This window comes from Numenius arquata, chromosome 1 (genome assembly GCF_964106895.1).
Source record: "Numenius arquata chromosome 1, bNumArq3.hap1.1, whole genome shotgun sequence".
Lineage (NCBI taxonomy): Eukaryota > Metazoa > Chordata > Aves > Charadriiformes > Scolopacidae > Numenius > Numenius arquata.
This window is the reverse complement of record NC_133576.1, coordinates 74,494,302-74,504,156: the sequence shown is the minus strand read 5'-3', so window position 1 is coordinate 74,504,156 and position 9,855 is coordinate 74,494,302.

Here is a 9,855-nt window from a genome sequence, read left to right as displayed (position 1 = left end):
AACCCTGGCAGCACGGCAGGGCTCGGCCCCAGCTCCATCCCTCAGTGAGGCTGGGCACTTGAGCTGGGACAGGCTGTTGGAGCCACTGTGAGGTGGTTTTCCTGGGCCTCTGGCTTGGGTGAAGTTATGTGGTAATCTAGGATAGCAGAGGTATGAAAATATGGCCAGTGGGAGGGGAAATGTAGAGGGAGGATTTCCCCAATTCCAGTTACAGTAACCCCACATCCTTCAGTTACTGCATTCCTTCCCCTGTGCTGTTGGGATGAACTGGTTTGCTCCAAAACCTTCTGGGGAAGTGGAATGAAAAACTGGAACAGCACATTTGTTACTGAAAGGCATTCAGTCTTGAGGTATACGCGTGCAGGGAAAAAGGTGGTGTCGTAATCTGGCTTTGAACACCTCAGATCCCAGGACAGAGGTAGCATGAATCAAGCAAGGGCACGCGGTCCCATCCCCACGGGGTCGGGAAGAGGGTGGTGTGGGATTTGTGCTGCCTCTAGTCTGGCTGTAGGAGATGGCAGGTGATCCAGCATAAAGCTCAAGTGGCACAAACAGATGATACTAGATCTCCTATTAAAAAATAAAATAACACAAACTCTGCCAGTACAACAAATTAGCTGTGAAAACTTGACTTGCCAGCAAAAGCTTAGTGTAAGTCAGCACTTTTTTTTGCGGCTACAGCACTGTTGACCTAGGAGCCCTAATGCTGGATTTACTGTACTGTCAAATCATGGACACAGGAAGGGGAATGCAAACGACCAAGTGAGGCCAAAGCACTCAGCACCTCAGGAACAGCGGCTGATAGGACTGAGCCTGCAGAAAACTACAAGTTTTTCTGGGTCTGGCAGTGTTCAGAGCTCCCAGCAATATTGTAAGCACTCATCAGAGCAGATTAACAACTTGCCAAGTCCAGTATCTACATGAAAAACTGGGAGGAGGGAATATGATAAATTATCTTTCCATATTCTGATTGCATCTAATTTGGTGACTGACCATCTGTCTATTTTTTTTTTTTTTAGCTTCTTTTTAAGTCTGTGGCATATGTGCTGGCTTTCAAAATCACTTCCAGATGTAAAATTCTTTCAGATAACAATCCCTTTTCTCTTCTATCACATGTGATATTTAGGTGCAATGGGTATTGGTAAAATGATTTTCTTTTTACCATTGCCTTTCTTATAATTTTTTGTTTGTTTGTTTGCTTGTTTTTTGTCTGGTTTGGGGTTTTTTTTTAAGTGTGCTGTGTTCCAGAATGAGTGGTTTGCCTGTTCTCTCAAGTAAGGAGCTCCAGTGCCTACAGTATATGAACTGACAGCCAAAGCTTATGCCCCACATGGTTGTCTGCACAAAATAATGGCCCGTTAAAGTAGCAGAGAACAGAGACAGTTCCTGGGGTAGTGTGCTTGAGGTGGAGTCTGTAGGAAGGAACTTTATGAGAGAAGGGAACGATGTGAGGAAGATATAGGTGTTGCCCCTGATTACCAGATTTTTTTTTAAATAGCTAGAAGGGTTTGTCCTGGAGGGTCAGACTTGCACAGTGACAAGAACTGAGTTCACGGAAAAATATAAATAAGCAAAACTCCAAATCCTCATGGAATGCCATAAGTTTGAATGTCTAAAATTCGTCTCCTGAGAATTTCTGGACCACAGATTCTCAGTACTAACTGACAGTGAAAATGCTTTGAAGCCAGCTCTGAAATGAATGCATTTCTAAAGACGCCTCATCTCCTCTCATGTCCTTTGACTTTCTGGCTCAGCTTTAGATAACATGCTGGAACCATGCTTTCTACAGAACTTATCATAAGCAGTATCTTCTGCCTGCTGGCATTCAGCTTGTTATTAAGATGAAGGACCTAAAATATTTCCATTTCTTTTATCAGAAAGTTAAGAATCTCTGCATAAAATTAACAATAATGAAAAAATCTTCTCCAAAAGCAGGACCTGGTTATTCAAGTTACCTGGAAGTAGGATAGTGAAGATAATGGATATTTTGAATCACAGATAGTTCAGAAAAAAATGAAAGGAAAAAATAATTTTGAGCTGCATCAAAACAGAAACCTTTCAGAAATGGCTGGTGAAATCAAAAGGTTTGAGAAAAATAATTTCAAGATAGATGCATTATTCTTCCGGCTTTGAGCATTGTCATTCATATTTAACTTACTAAAAGGTAAACTTCAAGGAACTACCAAAATAGAAAGCTGAAAAGAAATGCATTTAATTTTGAAAAAAGCAGAAGTGAAACAAGTAATTTTCTTCAAAAAGACTTTTTTTTTTTTTTTTAATAGACAGCTAAAACCCAGCAACAATTCACAAAATGTCGCAGCATTACTGAAGATTCCCCGGGAAATAATTCCCACATTTGTACATGTCAGCTGTTTTTCAGGTGGGAACAAGAGAGAGCAGGAGGGGGATGCAAATTGCCATAAGGAGACAGTAGTTGCAGGCCCTGCTGCCCATCTCCTCTGGTGAGGGTCCTGAGGGGCCCCAACCCTTGTTTGCTGGCAGGACTCAGAGAAAATGAATCTGCCTGGGGCTCCCAGCCTACACTGTGCACGGATGGAGGTGTCTTGAGCCAATGCAAGAAAATCAAAACCTCTTGTTCTGAAACAACTTTAATCTGATGAGGGAGAGACCTCCATATGGACATTAAAAGTAAGCAGAAATTCTTATGGACAGGGTAACCCATTTAGATTTCCTGTATCTATGGATTTAGTATTGTTTTAGTCTGGTTAGTATTCACCTCCTTCAAGCTCAGGAGAGGTGCATCTCCCAAGAAAGAAGAAGTCAGGCAAAATAGCCAGCAGGCCTGTGTGGATGAACAAGGAACTGCTGGACAAGCTCAAAACCAAAAAGGAGGCCTATAGAGGGTGGAAGCAAGGATGAGTAGACTGGGCAGAATATAGAGAAACTGTCTGAGTGGCCAGGAACCAGATGAGGCAAGTGAAAGCCCAGACAGAACTAAATCTAGCCAGGGACGTCAATGACAATAAGAAAAACTTGTATAGATATGTCAGGGATAAAGGTGAGACTAGGGAAGTTGTGGCAAAAGGCAAAAACAGGGGCTCTGAGAATGAAGAACTGCCCACAGTAGGTGAAGATCAGGTTCGAGACCACCTAAGGAACCTGAAGGTGCATAAGTCCATGGGACCTGACGAAATCCATCCACGGGTCCTGAGGGAGCTGGCGGATGAAATTGCTAAGCCGCTTTCCATCATATTTGAGAAATCATGGCAATCTGGCGAAGTTCCCGCTGACTGGAAAAAGGGGAACATAACTCCAATATTCAAAAAAGGAACAAAAGAAGACCCAAGGAACTATAGGCCAGTCAGCCTCACCTCTGTGCCTGGCAAGATCATGGAGCAGATCCTCCTTGAATCTCTGCTAAGGCACATGGAAAATAAGGAGGTGATTGGAGACAGCCAACTTGGCTTCACCAAGGGCAAATTTGGTGGCCTTTTATGATACTTCCACAGGCTTGGTGGACAAGGGCAGATCAACAGACGTCATCTACCTGGACTAATGCAAAGCATTTGACACTATCCCGCACGACATCCTGGTCTCAAAATTGGAAAGTCATGGGTTCGATGGATGGACCCCTCGGTGGATAAGGAACTGGCTGGATGGCCTCACTCAAAGGGTTGTGGTCAATGGCTCAATGTACAAGTGGCAGCCAGTGACGAGTGGTGTTCTTCAGGGGTTGGTACTGGGACCAGTGCTGTTCAACATCTTTGTCGGAGACATGGACAGTGGGATAGAGTGCACCCTCAGCAAGTTTGTTGACGACACCAAGCTCGGTGGTGCGGTCAACACGCTGGAGGGAAAGGATGCCATCCAGAGGGACCTGGACAGGCTTGAGAGATGGACTCGTGCAAATCGCATGAAGTTCAACCAGGCCAAGTGCAGGGTCCTGCACCTGGGACGTGGCAATCCCAGGCACAAATACAGATTGGGTGGAGAAGGGCTGGAGAGCAGCCCTGAGCAGTCCCAAGAAGGACTTGGGAGTGCTTGTGGACGAGAAGCTCAACATGAGCCGGCAGTGCGCACTGGCAGCCCAGAAAGCCAACCGAATCCTGGGCTGCATCAAGAGAAGTGTGGCCAGCAGGTCGTGGGAGGTGATTCTGCCCCTCTACTCTGCTCTGGTGAGGCCCCACCTGGAATACTGTGTCCAGCTCTGGAGTCCTCAACATAGAAAGGACATGGACATGTTGGAATGGGTCCAGCAGAGGGCCACAAAGATGATCAGAGGGATGGAGCACCTCCCCTGTGAAGACAGGCTGAGAGAGCTGGGGTTGTTCAGGCTTCTCCAGAGCCTGGAGAAGAGAAGGCTTTGGGGAGACCTTATAGCAGCCTTCCAATATCTGAAGGGGACCTACAGGAGAGATGGAGAGGGACTCTTTGTCAGGAGATGTAGTGACAGGACAAGGGGTAATGGTTTTAAATTGGAAGAGGGGAGATTTAGATTGGATACCAGAAAGAAAGTCCCATGGGGGGAATCCCTGAAGGGCAAAGGTGTTCAGGAAGGCTGGGTGTTTTTCAAGGAGGAAGTCTTAAAAGCCCAGGCGCGGGCCATCCCTATGCGCTGTAAAGCGAGCCGTCGGGGGAAAAGGCCGGCCTGGCTGAGCAAAGAGATAGGGTCACAGCTTAGAGAAAAAAGGAGAATTTATGACCTTTGGAAAAAGGGGCAGGCCACGCAGGAAGATTACAAAGGTATAGCAAAGTTATGTAGGGAAAAGATTAGGAAGGCCAAAGCCCAACTAGAACTCAACCTGGCTTTGGATGTTAAAAACAATAAAAAGAATTTCTATAAATATATCAATAGCAAGAAGAGATCTCGGGAGAACCTCCATCCTCTACTGGATAAGGGAGGTAACATAGTAACCAAAGATGAGGAGAAGGCTGAAGTCCTAAATGCCTTCTTTGCCTCTGTCTTTAGTAGTAGGATAGGGGGTTCCCTAAATATCCAGACCCCTGAACTAGCAGGCAGGGGCGGGGAGCAGAGTGAAGCCCCCGCAATTCAAAGGGAGGTGGTGAGGGACCTGCTCCAACACCTAGATGCAAACAAGTCTATGGGACCAGATGAGATCCACCCGAGGGTACTGAGGGAACTGGCAGAAGTGCTTGCGGAGCCACTCTCCATCATTTACCAGCAGTCCTGGCAAACTGGGGAGGTCCCGGCCGACTGGCGTCTGGCAAATGTGATGCCCATCCACAAGAAGGGCCGGAAGGATGATCCAGAGAACTACAGGCCTGTCAGTCTGACCTCGGTGCCTGGGAAGATCATGGAGCAGATCATCCTGGGTGCCATCATGCAACGCATGAGGGACACCCATGCGATCTGGCCCAGCCAGCACGGGTTCACGAGGGGCAGGTCCTGCTTGACAAACCTGATCTCCTTCTATGACAAAGTGACCCGCTTGCTGGATGAAGGAAAGGCAGTGGACGTTGTTTATCTGGACTTCAGCAAAGCCTTTGATACAGTCTCCCACAGTATCCTCCTGGAGAAACTGGCTGCCCATGGCTTGGATGGGAATACCCTCTGCTGGGTTAAAAACTGGCTGGAGGGCCGGACCCAGAGAGTGGTGGTGAATGGAGTTAAATCCAGCTGGCGTCCAGTCACGAGTGGTGTCCCGCAGGGCTCGGTACTGGGGCCAATTCTCTTCAACATCTTTATCAATGATCTGGACGAGGGGATCGAGTGCACCCTCAGTAAGTTCGCAGACGACACCAAGCTGGGTGGCAGTGTTGATCTGCTGGAGGGTAGAGAGGCTCTGCAGAGAGATCTCGACAGGCTGGATCGATGGGCCGAGACCAACGGGATGAGGTTTAACAAGGCCAAGTGCCAGGTCCTGCACTTCGGTCACAACAACCCCAGGCAGCGCTATAGGCTGGGGGCAGAGTGGCTGGAGAGCTGCCTGGCAGAAAAGGACCTGGGGGTGTTGGTCGACTGTCGGCTGAACATGAGCCGGCAGTGTGCCCAGGTGGCTAAGAAGGCCAACAGCATCCTGGCCTGTATCAAGAACAGTGTGGCAAGTAGGGACCGAGAGGTGATCGTCCCCCTGTACTCGGCACTGGTGAGACCCCACCTCGAGTACTGTGTCCAGTTTTGGGCCCCCTACCACAAGAGGGACATTGAGGTGCTGGAGCGGGTCCAGAGAAGGGCAACGAAGCTGGTGAGGGGTCTGGAGCACAAGTCTTACGAGGAGAGGCTGAGGGAGCTGGGGTTGTTCAGTCTGGGGAAGAGGAGACTGAGGGGAGACCTTATTGTTCTGTACAAGTACCTGAAAGGAGGCTGTAGAGAGACGGGGGTCGGTCTCTTCTCCCAAGTCACAGATGATAGGACAAGGGGTAATGGCTTCAAGTTGCGCCAGGGGAAGTTCAGGTTGGATATTAGGAAACATTTCTTTACTGAAAGGGTTGTCAGGCATTGGAATGGGCTGCCCAGGGAGGTGGTGGAGTCACCATCCCTGGAGGTATTTAAGAAACGTGTAGACATGGTTCTTCAGGGCATGCTCTAGTGTCCAAGATTACTGGTTTGTGGTGGGGTGCTGTGTGGGTGGGTGATGGTTTTTGGTTTGGTTGTTGTTGTTGTGTGTTCAGGTGGTGGGTGGTGGTTTTGTTTGTGTTTTTTTTTGTTGGTTTTTTTTTTTTTTTTTTTTTTTTTTTACTGTTGGTTGGACTCGATGATCTCTGAGGTCCCTTCCAACCACTACGATTCTGATTCTGATTCTGATTCTGATTCTGAAATTCTTTACTGTGAGGGTGGTGAAGCACTGGAACAGGTTGCTCAGAGAAGCTGTGGATGCCCCATCCCTGGAGGTGTTCAAGGCCAGGCTGGATGGGGCTTTGAGCAACCTGCTCTAGTGGGAGGTGTCCCTGCCCATGGCAGGGGGGTTGGAACTTGATGATCTTTAAGGTCCCTTCCAACTCTAACCATTCTATGATTCTATGATTCTATGATTTAAGGAATAGCCATTAGAACACTGATTTTTTGTGATTCCCTCCCTGTTTGTGAGTGGCACCTGAGTCACAGCCCTAATTCAGGGCAAACTCCAGAGGGCGGGAACCCCCCTCCCTCTGAGTCAGCCCTTGAAGCACCAGCCTCTCTCCACTAAGAGCAGAGGGACTGAGGGTCTCAAGTCCACGCTCTGAGTGATTCTGCGGGAAAAACGTGATTACTGCCTTGGTATTGCAGCCCAGGTGCAGGTCTGTTGCTCACACTTCAATTTCACCCCAAAGTTTCAGACCACTTTGTGTTGGATTTTCAATCCACGCTTCAGCTTGCTTCTCCGTCTTGATCTTCCTGAAAGTCATATTTATTGTCTTTGCAAGACAATTATCAAACAGCTATTTGCTGCTGCAAATACAGAGGGGGAAAGAAACATTTCTGCCAAAAATATACAAGAGATTCCTACTTTTAAGGGCAGGATGTCTCATCTCTAAAACCTTATCTGCACATGAACTGATGAACTGTACTGCCTTGTAATGGGTTAACCATCTTGATGTGGAAATGCTTATTTCTGGAAAGAAGAATCCATCTGCAGAGGTACCTTTCTACTAATGTGTTGGAAGGTGTGACCATAAGGTGTGTGTGGTGTAAACCAACCAGTAAGGATAAAGCCTCATTTTCATATATAATTCAGTGGAAACTTTCCAATCAGAGTGTTTTGGCAGTATGTCATTATTTGAAAGGGTACATTACCGCAATGTGGTGTTTGCTTGCTTTCCAGATATATTATGTACTCTGTGGATTTAAAAAAAAAAAAAAAGAAAAGTATTTTGGCATATGACAAGGCAAAGAAACAATAACTTTAAAACACAGCACAGAAGTCCTTCTGGTGGCAATCACTCCAAGCAGGAGGAGGCTAGTATTCAGCTAAACCAGTCTTCTGGTACACCAGGTTCTGGCTATCGAGGCTCCATTGTCATTTACAAGCAAGCATATTTAAGCAGTTAAGATGTCTTCATTCCATTTTGTTCTGATTTGGCTGGTCTCCTTGTGCTTATTACTCTCTGAGCACACTTAAGGGACCAACCCCTTCAGTTACACATTCAGTTACACAATAATTTTTTTCATCAGGTTGTTCGTGAGTTGCTATTTGCCGAGTGCTGCACTGGAAGCAATTGCTGGTCTCAGGAGAGGCTATGCCTCACTTGTCTTGGGAAGCAGAAGACAGAAGTCGTCGCAGGCAAGAAAGGGTAGGCTAGATGGAAAATGCATTACCATAAGTAAGATACAAATTTAAGGCATGGAAATTGTACTTGCAAAATACATCTGTGTGAATTCTGGCATTAAGGAAACTCTAGAAGCCACAAAGAAAATAACTGCCATTAGCCTGGGAATGACAGTAAAAGAGGTTTAAAGTAAACTACATTACACAGTGTTTAGGATGCACCAAGAGCACACATAAACATAGGGGTATAGCTGCACAGTACATCTAAGGATTACCAGCGGTTTGCCACTGCCAGAAGGGGCAGTCCAGCCATTCTCCATCAGTCCTAACCTAATCCTTCCAGCCCTGCTTGCAGCCACAGAGCTTTTTACCTCCTCTTGGACCATCTCTGTCTTTCAGCCTAGAATCCGTGAGCCCAGTTCTCACCTGGCAGAAACTGCTCACCTTTTTTTTTTTTTTTTGGCAGGGATATTTTTGGTCAGCACAGCAATTTCGACTGGCTTTTTGTTCCATCAGACAAGCCCCAGAGCCAGTGCTCAGAAGAGGTTGAGAGCTTTCACCTGGTGTGAGGGGGCTGGCAGAGGACTGATACCTCTTCCTTCAGTGGCAAGGAGCAGGTAGGTTGGCAGAGCTCTGTCATTTTGCAGCACCTGAGAGCTAAGGTACATTAATTGTGCTGTATAATTGCGTAACTCAAAGGAGTCTGTTCCCTGGCTGTAAGAGTTCATAATTTTTCTGCAGGATTCATAATGCTGTGTCCCGGTTTGAAGTAAAACCGAACCAATTTTCTGTTCTGTAACTTTACATCCCAGCTAGGCCTCTTCTAACTCTCTGAAATTAACGGCATATTGTGGAGAAAACTGCTCGTTCTCAGAATAAGCCCAATGTTTGTGCTCCATGCCAAGGAATGGTATGCAGAGAGGCCCTTGCTTATATTTATTGCTATAACAATCAAGGTCAGCCAATTTCGTTATTTGCCCCCTTAGAGGGTTGGAAATGGAAAAAACCTAAAGGGATCACATCAGTGGGGAGGAGCGGACAGGACAGGTGACCCAAACCTGACCAACTGGGGTATTCCATCCCATCTGCCCCATGCTCAGTATAAAAGCTGAGGGATCAAAGGGTCAACTCCCCTTCCTGCAATGGCTGACGTCCGGAGAGGACTCTGTCTGTTCATATGCCTTTGATCCCGATCCACGTGTTCCTGACTCCAGAGCTGGAATCCAGTTCCCATTCATCGCTGAGTCCAGTCTGGGACTTTCCCAGTGCCTGCCGGTGACGTGACTGTCATCCTGGGAGCTTGATACGGTTTTGAATATATTGTATCTATTTCATTATTTTCTTCTTTTTTGTTTTGTTTAATTTTAATATTAATTCTTCATTAAAGTAGTTTAGTTCATTCTAAACTTCTAAATCTCCTTATCTCTTTCTCTCCTCTCTCTTTTTGGGGGGGAGAGAGGGGGAAGGGCCATCTGTTGGTCTGGTTTTGGTAAATTCGGCCGAAACCACGACATGCTGCACCCTCCTTTTCTCTATGTGGAACTGCTGAGTATAGCAGGAAAAACAGTTTTTTTGGGGGCAGAGAGTGCCCCTTACACTACCCCTTACAGTAAGAAGTATAGGCCTTGCATAGCTGGCAGGCCTACTCTAAACAGTGTTCAAGAAAGCTATGCCTTTGGACTGAGCG